At 34.2% G+C, this 14,113-nt stretch overlaps 1 long non-coding RNA gene across 1 annotated transcript in view; it reads right to left on the bottom strand.

Annotated features, from left to right (window-relative positions):
- Positions 1 to 3,238: 3,238 nt before the first annotated feature.
- The window catches only part of LOC134730599 (uncharacterized), a 44,305-nt gene continuing 33,430 nt past the window's right edge, over positions 3,239 to 14,113 (bottom strand). The window contains exon 3 of the long non-coding RNA XR_010112439.1: positions 3,239 to 5,544. This is a non-coding gene — a long non-coding RNA (uncharacterized LOC134730599). The remainder of the gene's footprint in view (positions 5,545 to 14,113) is intronic.

Raw genomic sequence — 14,113 nt, 5'->3', positions numbered from 1 at the left:
TTTTCTTTTCAGCCTGAGTCTGAGTTGGCTAACAAAACAGCTGTGTAAAGTTATAGGATTATTACAATGAGCTTGGAGAAGGTAGAAAGAACAAACAGTGGGGATTTTTTTTTACTTTCTGTTTCATCACCAGAGCCTCTTGGCTTTGACTTTGAGATTTGAATAGTCTCTCTCTCTCTTTTTTTTCTCTTGAGCAAAATTCTATTGCAATAGGAAGTGGTTTTGATTTGCTTTGAACTTGTACTCTGCAACTGAAGAGAACAAGTTCTTGAGCATAATTTTAATAATTGCTGAACAATTGGCTATTTATCCAAAGAGTTACAACCATGAATCTGAAACTTCTTTTAGTACACCAAAATCAACACTGAACTTTCTAGTTCTTTTTTTTATTCTGATGCCTCTTTTGCTTCAGAAATTTACTTTTTTATTTTTAAATTAAATAAATAAAATTATTTATTTGTTTATAAATTTTTAAAATAAACTTATTTATACATTTTATTTTGTTAAAATTTATAAAATTTATTTATATAAATTTTATTTATAAATTTATAAAATTATTTATAAATTTATAAAATTAAATTAAATAAAAAGATATACTTTTTATTTTACATATAGGACTTTGCTCTGTTGCCGAGACTGGAGTGTGGTGGCATGATCAAAGCTCATATAGCCTTAAATTCCTGGCTCAAGGGATCCTCCTGCCTCAGCCTCCCAAGTAGCTGGGCCAACAGACACTCTTGCTCTGTTGCCCAGGCTCATCTCTAACTCCTGGCCTCAAGTGATTCTCCTGTCTGGGCCTCCCAAAACGCTGGGACTACAGATGTGAGACACCATGCAGAGCTTCCTTTAAAAATTTATATGTTCCCTTCTTATTTTGTTCCACAAAGTCAGCAAACAAAATAAGTACTGTGGTTTGTTCAGTGCCCTCAATTTTGCATTAACAGAAAGTTTATATGTCTTCATAATATTGGGGTTTCTTCACTGTAACTAAAAAGGCATTTTGTGGAAATATTTTTAAATTAAAAGTAATTTTTCTCTTTGTATCTATAATTCTTTTATTTTGTGAAATTCAGGCTTCTCAAAAACAATTTTCTTCTAAATAATGAAATATCTTTAAAATGTTATCAATTAATGAAGGTGTGTACTTTTCTCTAATGCATGATAAAGATACAATTTATGTACATATTTAATTCTATTAGAATTTCTAACATATTTATTTACTTTATTTCTCTGGAAGAGCATTGTCCCTGGCAGCAAGTACAAGTGGTTGATCCTGCGCCATTTGTGGTACTATCAAAATACAACTACCTGAGAAGCTAAATACTCCCCTGAGTTGTTTTTTAAAGACATTCACATAAGGTTTTTCAAGCATACCATTCTACTTCTGCATTAGTCCAAAACGCTTGATAATACTGTGTAGATAGTGAACAAAGTCAGGGGAGTAAGGCATTGACCTCAGAGAGCTCTAATGTTCAAAAAGCAAGAATACTCCAAGGAAGGAGAGCAGAAAAGTGCTAAGGGACTAGAGTGGCCAGCACTACTGTGTTTCTGCCTGAGTAATATTATCATTAACAGTTATACACACTACGAAATCCTAGGTAAAATTTTATATAAAGTAACTAGACTTCAGTTACAAGCTGCACTACTTTGAAATCAAGATATGTTTGGCAAGGTATATTTTAACAGTTTCACTTCTGTAAATATGAACATCTCTTATGCAAATATTGACTTTTGCTCCTTTATGTCAGACATTTTGTTTCTAAATAAAAGCAAGGAAATAGGGGGGCATGTGTGTTGCGGGAAGTCAGGGACCCCGAATGGAGGGACCAGCTGAAGTCATGGAAGAACATAAATTGTGAAGATTTCATGGACATTTATCACTTTCCCAATCAATACTCTTATAATTTCCTATGCCTGTCTTTACTTTAATCTCTTAATCCCATCATCTTTGTAAGCTGAGGATGTATGTCGCCTCAGGACCCTGTGATGATTGCATTAACTGTACAAATTGTAAAATGTGTGTTTGAACAATATGAAATCTGAGCACCCTGAAAAAGAACAGGATAACAGCAATTTTCAGGGAACAAGGGAGATAACCATAAGGTCTGACTGCCTGCCGGTCAGGCAGAATAGAGCCATATTTTTCTTCTTGCAGAAAGTGAGTAGGAGAAATATCACTGAATTCTTTTCCCAGCAAGGAATAACCCTGGGGAAGGAATGCATTCCCAGGGGTGGGTCTATGAATGGCCGCTCTGGGAGTATCTGTCTTATGTGGTTGGAGATAAGGGATGAAATACACCCTGGTCTCCCGCAGTGCCCTCAGGCTTACCAGGATTGAGAAATTCCAGCCTGTTGAATTCTAGTCAGACTGGTTGTCTGCTCTTGAACCCTGTTTCTTGTTAAGATGTTTATCAAGACAATGTGTGCCCAGGGGGACATGAAACCTCATCAGTAATTCTAACTTCACCCTCTGCCCTGTGATCTTTTATTGCCCTCTGAAGCATGTGATCCCTGTGACCTACTCCCTATTCGTACACCCCTACCCTTTTGAAATCCCTAATAAAAACTTGATGGTTTTGAGGCTCAGGTGGGCATCAAGGACCTACCGATATGTGATGCCACCCCTGGAGGCCCAGCTGTAAAATTTCTCTCTTATTACTCTTTCTCTTTATTTCTCAGACTGGCTGACATTTAAGGAAAATAGAAAAGAACCTATGCTGAAATATTTGGGGCTGGTTCCCCCAATACATGTGGATATCTTCGGCTCATACAAGTAGAAATATATGTAAAGTAGTTGAAAACATGACTCTGGAGTTCAGGATGTATGCAGAGAATTAAGTGAAATATTTATTTTTAGTGTCCCTTAGTATCTGAAGCTTCAGGAATACATAATCTCATTCAGGACAACTGTATAGAGGAAAAAGAAAGACAAAACCTGGAGACTTTTATATGGCTTCATTTTATAGAGTTTTAAATAGTCTCATTTCTATGGAATAGGATGTCTGTGTGTTAAACAGAAAGAGGATTTTGCTCAGTGTTCTTTATATACTACCCAAAGATATAGATATAGATTTTCAAAGCTAAGAATTACTAATTGAAGAATAGACGTTTAAGAGATCTGTTGTACTACATGGTGACTACAGTTAGGAAAAATGTACTGTATTCTTGAACATTGCTGAGAGAATAGATTTTAAGTGTTCTCACCACAAGTAAATAATAGTTTATGAGATACTGCATATATTAGTTAGCTTTATTTAGCCATTCCATAATGTATTCATATTTCAAAACATTATGTTGTATACCACAGACATATATACAATTTTTATTTGTCTACTTAAAAAATTAAAGTAAAAGGAGGCAAAAAAAGATGAAAGAACACTAAGAAAGAAATCCAGAAAAATGATATTGTTTAAAATTAATGTAGGGGTATACAAAGAATGAGGAAATGCAACAATGAGAGGATGTGGTGATGTGCTACATTGTACAATTTTTCTTTGGGGCACAACACATCAAAAGCTTTAAAATATATTTATTTTTGACAAAATCACCCAATTATGAGAATTTATAATAAATACATAAGCATATATTTGTAGATTTAGTGCTATAGTAAGTGATTAATAAGATAAATGGTACTTCTATACAAATACTAAAAATATTGTGGTGGTAGCTTATTTAATAACATGCAAATATGTTCATAACATATTTTTAAAAGCCAACAACAAAAAAGCAAGTTATAAATGTTTTGCATATGGAGGCAATATAGTAATTGACTGCATAATATTCAGAATCAGATGCCAAACTCATTGCCTAGTCCCACTCTTAGTAATCATGGGTCTTTAGGTAAGTTACTTCAACTCTTTGATTCAGATTCCTCGCCTTTTAGGTTAAATTAATATAAACCTACCTCACAGTGGTGCTGTTGGTATTAAATATCCTTACAAAGTAGCATTTAACATGTTAGCTATTATTGTTACTTTTGTAAAATGAATTGTAAATAGATGCATATACAAAGCAGTTGAATATAGATATTTATAATCATGTATGATTGATTGTAATTACAATAGATTTTAATTTTTTATATTTTTAATCTTTTAAAAAATTCACAGAAAAAATTAATTGTAAAATTTGGAGATCAAGCATAGAAATTAAATTGTGACACTGAAGATGTCATTAAAATGTTCTTTATGACTTCTATTTTTTATAAATTGATGGAGAGAAAAATCAATTTTCTATGTGCTAAATAGAAAGTGAAGAAGAGTTTTAGAAGTAGTAATAATGAGTGTATTGTATTGAGACAAGAGCAGGGTGACAGGTTGAACACTAAAAAAAAATCATGATTAAAAATAGTCATTATAGAATTACAAGTTTTCATTTATTATTTAAAAATTTTCTACATGCAAGCTATTTGCTCTCAAACTATCATGCCTATCAGCAATACTTTTAAGGATTTAAAATATATGTATACATATATATATTCCACTGTTTTTTATTTTGATTCTGTAAATATGAACATCTCTATTTATTGCAAATACAAGAAAAAAAATTCATAGATGATACTAATGTCGACCAAAGCTTGAGAAACTTTGTTCCAGATAATAATTGTATAAAAATATGTTAAGCGAAAAGGTAATAGTAGAGTATTTCTAAAATACATTATAGCTATATTTGCCTTTATTTTTATACACTGAAGGATACTCTATAAACAGCAATAGGATGAAAAGACTATTTATAACAAAATTAAGTAAATCTAATCAGATGAAAGTTTGCTTTAAAATAGATAAATGAAATGGCACAAAGAGTTGGTGCCACCCAATGACTCACAGCCACACTATAAACACATGAGGACATCTTCTTATATGTGAGTGGAAGGTGAACTTCTCAGAATGCCAGAGGTCGGCAAGAAAATTAGAATGATAAATTGATGAAGTGAACCACATAAAATCATAGATTAGACTTTTGGAGAAAAATATATTTGTTCTAAGTTGAATTTGAAATTACTGTCTTCTGGGAATCAAATATTTGTTCTCTGTGTGTTTTTGTGAATCCCATCTATAATGCATGCATGGGGCAGTAGAGGCAGAAAAAGATTATATTACAGTACAGTAGAGTGTTGAATACTAACTCCTGATGAAGTTCTTCTAATCAGCAAGAACTGTTAGGAACACTGATCATATCCTGGCAGCTTTCTCTGAAAATGAGAAATGGAACCCTATCAGAAATAACTAAATATTTGGATATAGTTCTTTGTAGATCTCTTATGTTTCTAGACAATCTAGGTCTTCTAAGCAAAAGCATTTACAGTCAATTTAAGATTTATTTTTTATTTATTTATTTTTTTGAGGCAGGGTCTCACTCTGCCACCCAGGTGTAAGGGTAATGGCATGATCACGGCTCATTGCAATCTCGACCTCCCGGGCTCAAAAGATCCTTCAGCTTCGTTTTTTACTTTTTTTTTTTTTTGTAGGGATGAGGTTTACTATGTTGTCCAGTCTGGTCTCAAACTCCTGGGCTCAAGCAATCCTCTTGCTTTGGCCTCCCAAAGTGCTGAAATGATAGAATTTAAGATTTTTTGTACAAGACATTCCAGAAATTTAAAGCTAAAGTCTTCCTTTTCCTCCCAGGATGAGATTTGCTTACTTTCCAAGGTAATAAGATAATACACCTCCTTGGAGGGGAGAATGTGTGTGCCTACCAGAGCATCCCTATAAGATTTGAAGGAGTCCTAAGCTTAGTATTCCTCAGCTGTGTCACTGATCCATCATGTATTTATCATCCACATGAGTCCTCTCTACCTTGGCCCAGTAGATAGGAGAGAAAGTGAAACCAATGGGAATATGGAGCACATGTGGTCTGCTGTGTCATGAGTAATAAATTGTCTAAATCCATTTAGGCTTCTTTCTTCTTGCTAAATCTGTGATAGAGTATGGAGCTGACCTGGCAGCTGCCTACAGCTTAGAAACAACAAATAGCATTAAATCTATAATTTAACATAAGCAATTTACAACAAAAACTAAAAAACTATTTAGAAGCTAATTAAAAATACATAAAACATCTATGGAAGAAAATATAAAACATGATAAAGGTAATAGAAGATAAGCTGAATTATGAGAAGACAGTTGATGTCCTTGAATGTGACATTAGCATTCTAATGATGTTAATTATTCTCAAATTTATGTAACTATTCAATGAAGTTCCAATATTCTTAATGTACATTTTTGGAAACTTGACAATGGAATCTAAAATGTAAATGGCAGAAGAGAAATGTGAATAGAAAGGTTAACTTTGTAAGAGAGTAGCAGGAAATTGAAAGAACAAAATATTTAAAAGATTTGTAGAAAAGAAAAAGAAAGCACAGTGTGGTATTGGGGCAAGCAAAGCCAAATGATATGTTGGAAGAGAGATTTCTCTATGTATATATACAAATTTAATATAAGTAATGGTAACACCACAAATCAAAAGGGAAGAGGTAGATTATTTAGCAAAAGTGTTAGAAACCTGGCACATTAAATGGAGAAATGTAAAAAAGTTTTCCTATCTAACACCATATAAAAAGATAAAATAAAATGAAATATAAATTGTAAAACTATAATGTTAACTAAACAAAAACAAGACAAAAAATGATATTTTTATTTTATCTATGAGGCAATATGGATTCTTAAAGAAATTCCAAAGCTCAACCCCTAAGAAAAAAAGTATGCATGTGCTTAACTTAAAAAGTAAGAATTTCTATCAATAAAAAATACCGTGGACACCATTAATTTAAAGATAAAAATATTAAAATATATATACAATGCCTGAAATTAATATCTAGACATAAAGTTAATATCGAGTATAAAAATAATTTTTAAAACAATAGGAAAACAGCAAAAGCGTTAGAACAGACAACATAGAGAAGGAAAATTCCTCAAAGCTAGCAAACATGAAAGAATGTGGTCAAAATGATTTTAATTAGACTGCACCTTTTTGAACAATGCGTATTACTTGATACTTGTTAGAATGACAAAAATTAGGATGTTCTTTAAAGCCAACTATGAAGAAGATGTGGAGATATGGTGTTCCTCAAGCACTGCTGTTGATAATGTAGTGTGGTACAGGTCTCCTAGAAAGCAATGTAATACTTCTTCCTTAAGTTATACATACACATATTCTACTACACAGCAATTATATTTTTGGGTGAGTATTACAGGGAGATTCTTCCATTGTTTTATATGAGGACATGTAAGATATTCATGGTGGCATTGATTGTAGTGGTGGGTCACTGGAGGATTATTGATTAGGTAACATTTGAAATATATACTTTCTAGAGTATTATACAAGAAGTATATGCAATAGACAGGATAAACATACAACAGGAATGGATCTTTAACATATGGTCTTTAGTGATTAAAGCAGAAAAATTAGTACATACATAACACAATTCCATTTTTGTAAATTTGAAGAACATTTATATGAAATGTTTCATTTATATGAAAGGACAATATAGATTTTGTAATAACACACTGAAATGATCTCCATCTATATCTAAAGCCCGAGAAGTAGCCATAAGGTAGAAAAAAAAATCAAGCTTATAATTCTGTTTTGCCACCTTAAGTTTAAGAAACGATATCTATCTGTATAGATAGATATATAGATATAGATGGTTACATATTGCAGGGAGAAAGTAATGGATGTAAACATAAATTAAGAAAGGGCTTTGCAGGAGTCAATAATGATTGTGTGACCTAAAAATTTTAGGTTCACTAAGTTTACTCAGTCAGTAAAGTATATATATATGCAAATATATGTATATATGCTAATATATGTATATATGCTAATATGGCTTTGGGAATGAGAAAAGGATAATAGCTTGAAGGTAGAATGAGAGGAGTCCATCAATGTGTCTCACTGTCTCACAGTAAATTAAACATTATAGTAGAGCATTGCATTATGATAAAACAACTGTCAGGTGAAGAACTGGAAAGAGTTCTCCAATCAGAAGGTAAAGAAAGAACAAAGAACAGATTGTGGGCCAGGCGCGGTGGCTCACGCCTGTAATCCCAGCACTTTGGGAGGCCGAGGTGGGCAGATCACGAGGTCAGGAGCTCAAGACCAGCCTGGCCAATATGGAGAAACCCCATCTCTACTATAAATACAAAAAAAAAATTAGCCCGGCGTGGTGGTGCGTGCCTGTAATCCCAGCTACTCAGGAGGTTGAGGCAGGAGAATTGCTTGAACCCGGGAGGCGGATGTTGCAGTGAGCCTAGATCACGCCACTGCACTCTAGCTGGGGCAACAGAGTGAGGACACTGTCTCAAAAAAAAAAAAAAAAAAAAAATTAGCAGGGCGTGGCAGCGGGCACCTGTAGTCCCAGCTGCTAGGAAGGCTGAGGAGGGAGAATGGCGTGAACCCAGGAGGCGTAGCTTGCAGTGAGCCGAGATCGCACCCCTGCAATCTAGCCTGGGTGACAGAGCGAGACTCCATCTCAAAAAAAAAACAAAAAACAAACAAACAAACAAACAAACAAAAAACAGATTGTGAAGCAAAGGAAACAGAAGAGTGAGGTCAGCTAAGAAACTCCTGGTATAAAGTACAGCATCTATAAAAATTGTTGCACAAATCCTGATGAAAGTTAGTCATAGGAGAAATATATATTTGAGAGAGAGTTTATGGCATTTGATGAAAAGGCAGAAATAAAAAATAATTCCATGAATTTGGCCTGAGTATATCTGTTGAAGAGTGCCACCACTAATTGAAAGGGAGAAACTTTGGTAAGGAACAGATTGGGATATAGGGATAGATAAATAAATTATGTTTTACCACCTTAAGTTTAAGAAACGTATTGGATACCCAGTGTAGACATGGAAGGCCTGAAAGAGGCAAGATTTGGAGATAATGACTTCATGTCATCATCATAGTGATATGGATATTGGTTTGAATGGAATCACCTAAGGGAATATAACTAGAAAAGCAATCACTGAGAGGGAGGAAGGACACTCACATACTTGAAGTCCCCCTGAGGGGGTGTACACAGCCAAGAAGCCTGAGAAGTAGCCTAAAGGTGGGAGAAAAAATCAAACTTGTAATACTGAAACCATACAGGAGGAAGTTCTCTAAAAGGAGTTAATTATCCAATATGGGACAGGTAAGTGTAGCGGATTGACTACTGGCTTTGGCAATGTTATTAGGACCAATGGTGACCTTGCCTGGGGAGGAAGAATTTCTTTCAAGTGGTGGAGACTAAATCCTACTTGTTTAAGCAGAGAATCCTTCTTGTTTAAGCAGAGTTCATTTAAGGAGAGAATGGACAGGGCAGAAGGGAGATAAGTATAGACAATTATTCTAAGAAGTTTTAATGTAAATAAGAATAAATACATAAATGATAGATTAACAGGGGTATAGAGTCAAGCGGAAATTAAACAAAATATTTTTAAAATAAATATTAATGAAGCAAATATATTATCAGACACTACAAAATTATTTAACGATAAACTCTCATTAAAGAAAAAATAAATCAAAAGGGAAAGCTTTGGTTTAAAAGGACTAGCATTCCTTTACTCAAATGAGAAATCGAGTTATTTATGTGTTTTCAGGTAAATTTGGGAGATCAAATTAACTGTTTCTTTGAAATGTTACTCTTTTGAGATCCTGGAAATATATTTTTTCAAGCCACATCCTTTAGATCTTTTTCAAGCTGCAATTGATGTACATATAAGCTTTCACAAAAGTAACCAGTACTTGTCTAACCCAGCACTTACTAAATAGTAATAGCTGAACAATTGATACATCTAAATTACTATGTTGAGAGAATTATCAGACATTTCTTCTCCTACTTCCTCTTTCTTTCCTAGCTTTTCTCCGGTATTCATCATGAAAGCAGAGCTACATAAGGCAACAAATTGAGCATTTTTATCACCAGGGAAAATAAGAATTGCTTTCTGCATCTTTTAAATTTTATCAAAAAAGCTACATCTTTTTCTCTTTTTTTAACCTGAAGAAGAGCAACTGTGGGAAACATTTGTCTTCAAGATTCTTTTCATATCACCTTCATTCCAGGGTCAATGAATTTTTATTAACAAATGATAAAAACATGTAATTCCAGTGAGATCACAATTATTTGAAAATAAAAACACTAAGGAAAAATTTGTAAGAAGAAAACACACGGAAATTAATAGTTAATAATTAATTAATATTAATATTAGTTAATAATTAATTAATATTAATATTAATTAATAGTTAATGGTTATTAATAGTACTAGTTAATAATAGTTAATTATTAATAATATTAGCCTCAGCCTCCTGAACAGCTAATATTACAGGTGCACACCACCACACCTGGTTAATTTAATTTAATTTTTTATTTTTAGTAGAGATGGGGTTTCACCATGTTGGTCAGGCTCGTGTCGAAATCCTGACAACAAATGATCTGCCCGCCTCAGCCTCCCCAAGTGCTGCGATTACAGTGGTGAGCCAACGCACCCAGCCTAATTTTTTAAAAGCCAAAAATATTTTATTTTAGGTCCAAATGTTCTTCCATGCATCCAAGATTTATAAAATATAATTCAAAAATTTCTACAGCATCATTTGTCAACTTAAGCCTTTAAGGAAATTTCATTCTAATAACCATGCAATTTAGATAAGAACATGTTCTAGGCTAAAAACTCATAGACCTGTTGCATGTACAATCTGCAATAGAAAGTGGCTCTGATACTTTTAAGAAAATGTTTTGATCACTGTGATCTGCAGTAACCCATTATCTAGGTCTCTTCTATTTTTGTATCCACCTTCATTTGGGGAATGGAAAGGGACAGGACAGTTTTGTATTTATGTATGTACAGGACAGCTTATTCTGGTGTGTCCTGGGAAAAGCTCATTCATTGGCTTTCTGCTCTTTTCCATGGATTTCCTAGTTTTCCAAGCTCTAAGGCTTAGAGTTGAAAGACTGCTTCCTATCACAATCTATCTGCTTACAAGCTAGACTTTCAAAATCACACCATATAAGTACATATGCTATGAGCCCTATATTTGGTATGAAGTTTCCATCACTTTAGTTGTAGGCTCTTAAGTTTTCAAAGAATAGCACTACTATGACATTGTCCAAAGGCCTGTAAAGTTGTTGCTATTGCTTTCATCAACTGTGATCTGTACTCATCTAGATTAGCTGCTACAACTATGGCAGGCATCACACCAACGCCCTGCCAGGTCATGATCACCTTCTTTTTACGTTGGGAAAAAACATTCTTGGTTAATTTTTGAATGGCATGTCCACTTAAAATAGCCCCAGCCTGACAGCCAACTGGTATTTGATCACATTTTTTTTTAGAATCCAGTGATCCTGTGCCCAGGTATGCTCTGGCAAGATATTCAACTTCAATACATAAACTTATTCTTCTTCTTCAGACATCAGTTAAAGTATTTAAAGAATCACTTCCAGGCTTTGTGCTCACTAGAAAGGTTACTCTGACAATTGCCGTTTCAGCAACTTCTCACTCACATGTTGTAGCTTCCACCCAAGATTGAGTAGCATCCTGAAAATATGTCAGTGTTGATGACTCCATCCATTAGAAATATGGGGAGTAATGTTCTCCAAGGATTCTTCCTTGTGATGAAGTATACTTTGACTGCAAAAGGCTACTGACTATGAAGGGGAATTTCCTACCACACTTGCAGGCCAGCCATGGTATTCTTTTTTCTCAAGTAATAAAGGTATTCTCTTTAAGAGGTTTGAAACTTAGTTTTAAGAGTCCTTTCTCTCAGTATCATTCCTGGGATATAATTCTGATTCAGTAAACGTTATGTCTCACATGAAAACACATAAGACCAAAGTGTTTTTTGTGTAATCACAGATCTGAACTGCAGATGTCCTAACTATCCTATTTTAGATTTTGCCCTTCCTGTCCTCTCCCCAGCTAGAAGGTATTAGTAGCATTAGCATTTCAAGTAGTTGGTTATTTTTATTCTTATGCCCCATTATCATTGCCACAAAATTGCTAAATTTGCCTAGGTGACCCACAAAAATAGGAAACGTTTGAAGAGCTATTTGAACTAAAATGTATGGAACAGTGTTTATACAGCAGGCAAGATGGTCTCCAGTTCACAAGCACAAAAAAATAAATTTCTCCAGGTTATGTGACTTGCCTACAGTTATGCATACACAGCATGATCTGGAGGGAAAATTGCCTGTAAGAGTTCTGTGACTAGTGTGTAAGTTAATAAGAAAATCACCATTAGCATTCAAATCTACCTAGGATAAATTTCACTATAGTCTACATAGGATAAAATAAAATAAACTGAGATTCTGGCAATGAGGTATCAAATCTCTGTTTGTGATCAAAAAGAAATTCCCTGGATGGAGAAATGTTTTGAACCTGCCTTGAACTTGAAAACACTTAGTCTTATTGTTTTCAACATTTACAAAATCATATCTTGTGTGATACAGTAGGCTTTCAATCTCTAAAGCATTACGCAATAAATATGTGTTATTGAGTGAATTACAGGCTCACTGTATCACACAACTGATGTGAAATTGTTTGTTTTTGTTTGTGTGCCAGTAAGGAGAATGGATTTAGACTCCTATAACTGTGGGAACACCTTCAAGAGTTTAGCATTTAAGGGACTATCAAGTCCTCCTGTGTCTGTGTACATACTCTAAAACTTTTGTATAGATGTCTTTTCTTTATTGCTTTTTTTATGGATGTTCATCCTATATTGCCCCCAACTTTCTACCAAAAGACACATAAATATCTAGGCACCATTAACTGAAGGAGCACCATTAATATTCTAATGCCCCTAGAATATACATGTTGAGAAAGCAGACCCTTGAGTGGCCCTCCTTTCAAGTTTAGCAGAAAAGCTGATTACCAGCTTGGCCCATATCTTCCTGAGAAGTTCCAGCTTGCTTAGAAGTGCAGCACAGAAATATTCTAAAGGGAAACTTTGCTAGAGCTAGCAGGGAACATGAGAGGACTCTGGTAACTGATGGTTACTCTGAAGTACACCAATCTTAGTCACATTTCACAAAATTTCAGTTTGTCATATTATGCTAAAGGAAATGAGTGGAAAAATTCACATCGTGTCTATGGTTAGGCAAAATTATAAACTGAATATTCTTTCCGACCCTTTTCTACTACATGCTTTCTCAATGCAGGCAATACCATTTCCTCAGGGAAGTAAGAATACCTTATTCTTATGTGTAAAGCACAGATATACATAAATTGTATAAATAGATATACAGTACAGCTGTAGTATTAAATTTTCCTGGGAGGAATTAAGATAAAATGTCTAACAAGCCTGCTCAGGAGACTAATAATTTTTTTAAAATTTTAGAAACATTGGTCTATAGGATTAATGGATTGGCAGTACCCCACCTTCAAACTGAAAAGCCTGAAACACACGGCCCAAAGTGAGAACTCCTATGTCTGCATGCCCACTCTATCCCGACTGGTTCTTTCTGAATGATGTCTTTTTAACAATTGAATGTTGCCTTTTCCAGAACTACCTATGGCCCACCATGCCACCCATCCTTTGCCTATAAAGACCTCAGATTCAGCTGGCAGAGGAGAGAAGTGGCTGGATGTCAGGGAGAGGCGACTTGACTTCAGAGATGGTGGCTGTATATATTTGATATATATATATATATAGCATATACATTTATCTTCATAGTTACTTAGGTATAGTTATGTAGGATCTAATGTGTCTGACCTTTCTTATCTAAAAATATTCTCAATACCTTAGTCATGCAGTTTTTTTTTTCCAGCATGCCATTTTGACATAAGTGGTTTAACTTAGCCATTTTTATGCATCTGACCATTTTCCCTATAGACACCAGGATGAGAAGAGATGCTGGAGTGGCATTCTACTGCCATTTTGTGGATATTTTGCCAATGTTGGCAAAAGTTGGATATTCAATAATTTGTATTTCATTTCGATTTAAAACGTCTTCTAATTAAAGCAGCTGCATCAATACACTGTGAACTTAAGGAGTGCAGCTCTATTTTAGTTATTATTTTCAATGAGACCATGTAGATGAAACCAGGTACGTTTACACACATAACAAATAAAAATAATATTATTTGAAACATGATATAATAGATACAAAGAACAGTTACAGCAGAAAAAAAGGAGAAAAAAAGGCTTT

Source organism: Pan paniscus, chromosome 5, assembly GCF_029289425.2.
Source record: "Pan paniscus chromosome 5, NHGRI_mPanPan1-v2.0_pri, whole genome shotgun sequence".
Lineage (NCBI taxonomy): Eukaryota > Metazoa > Chordata > Mammalia > Primates > Hominidae > Pan > Pan paniscus.
Note: the sequence above shows the minus strand (reverse complement) of the source record. Positions and strands in the feature narration are given on the sequence as shown.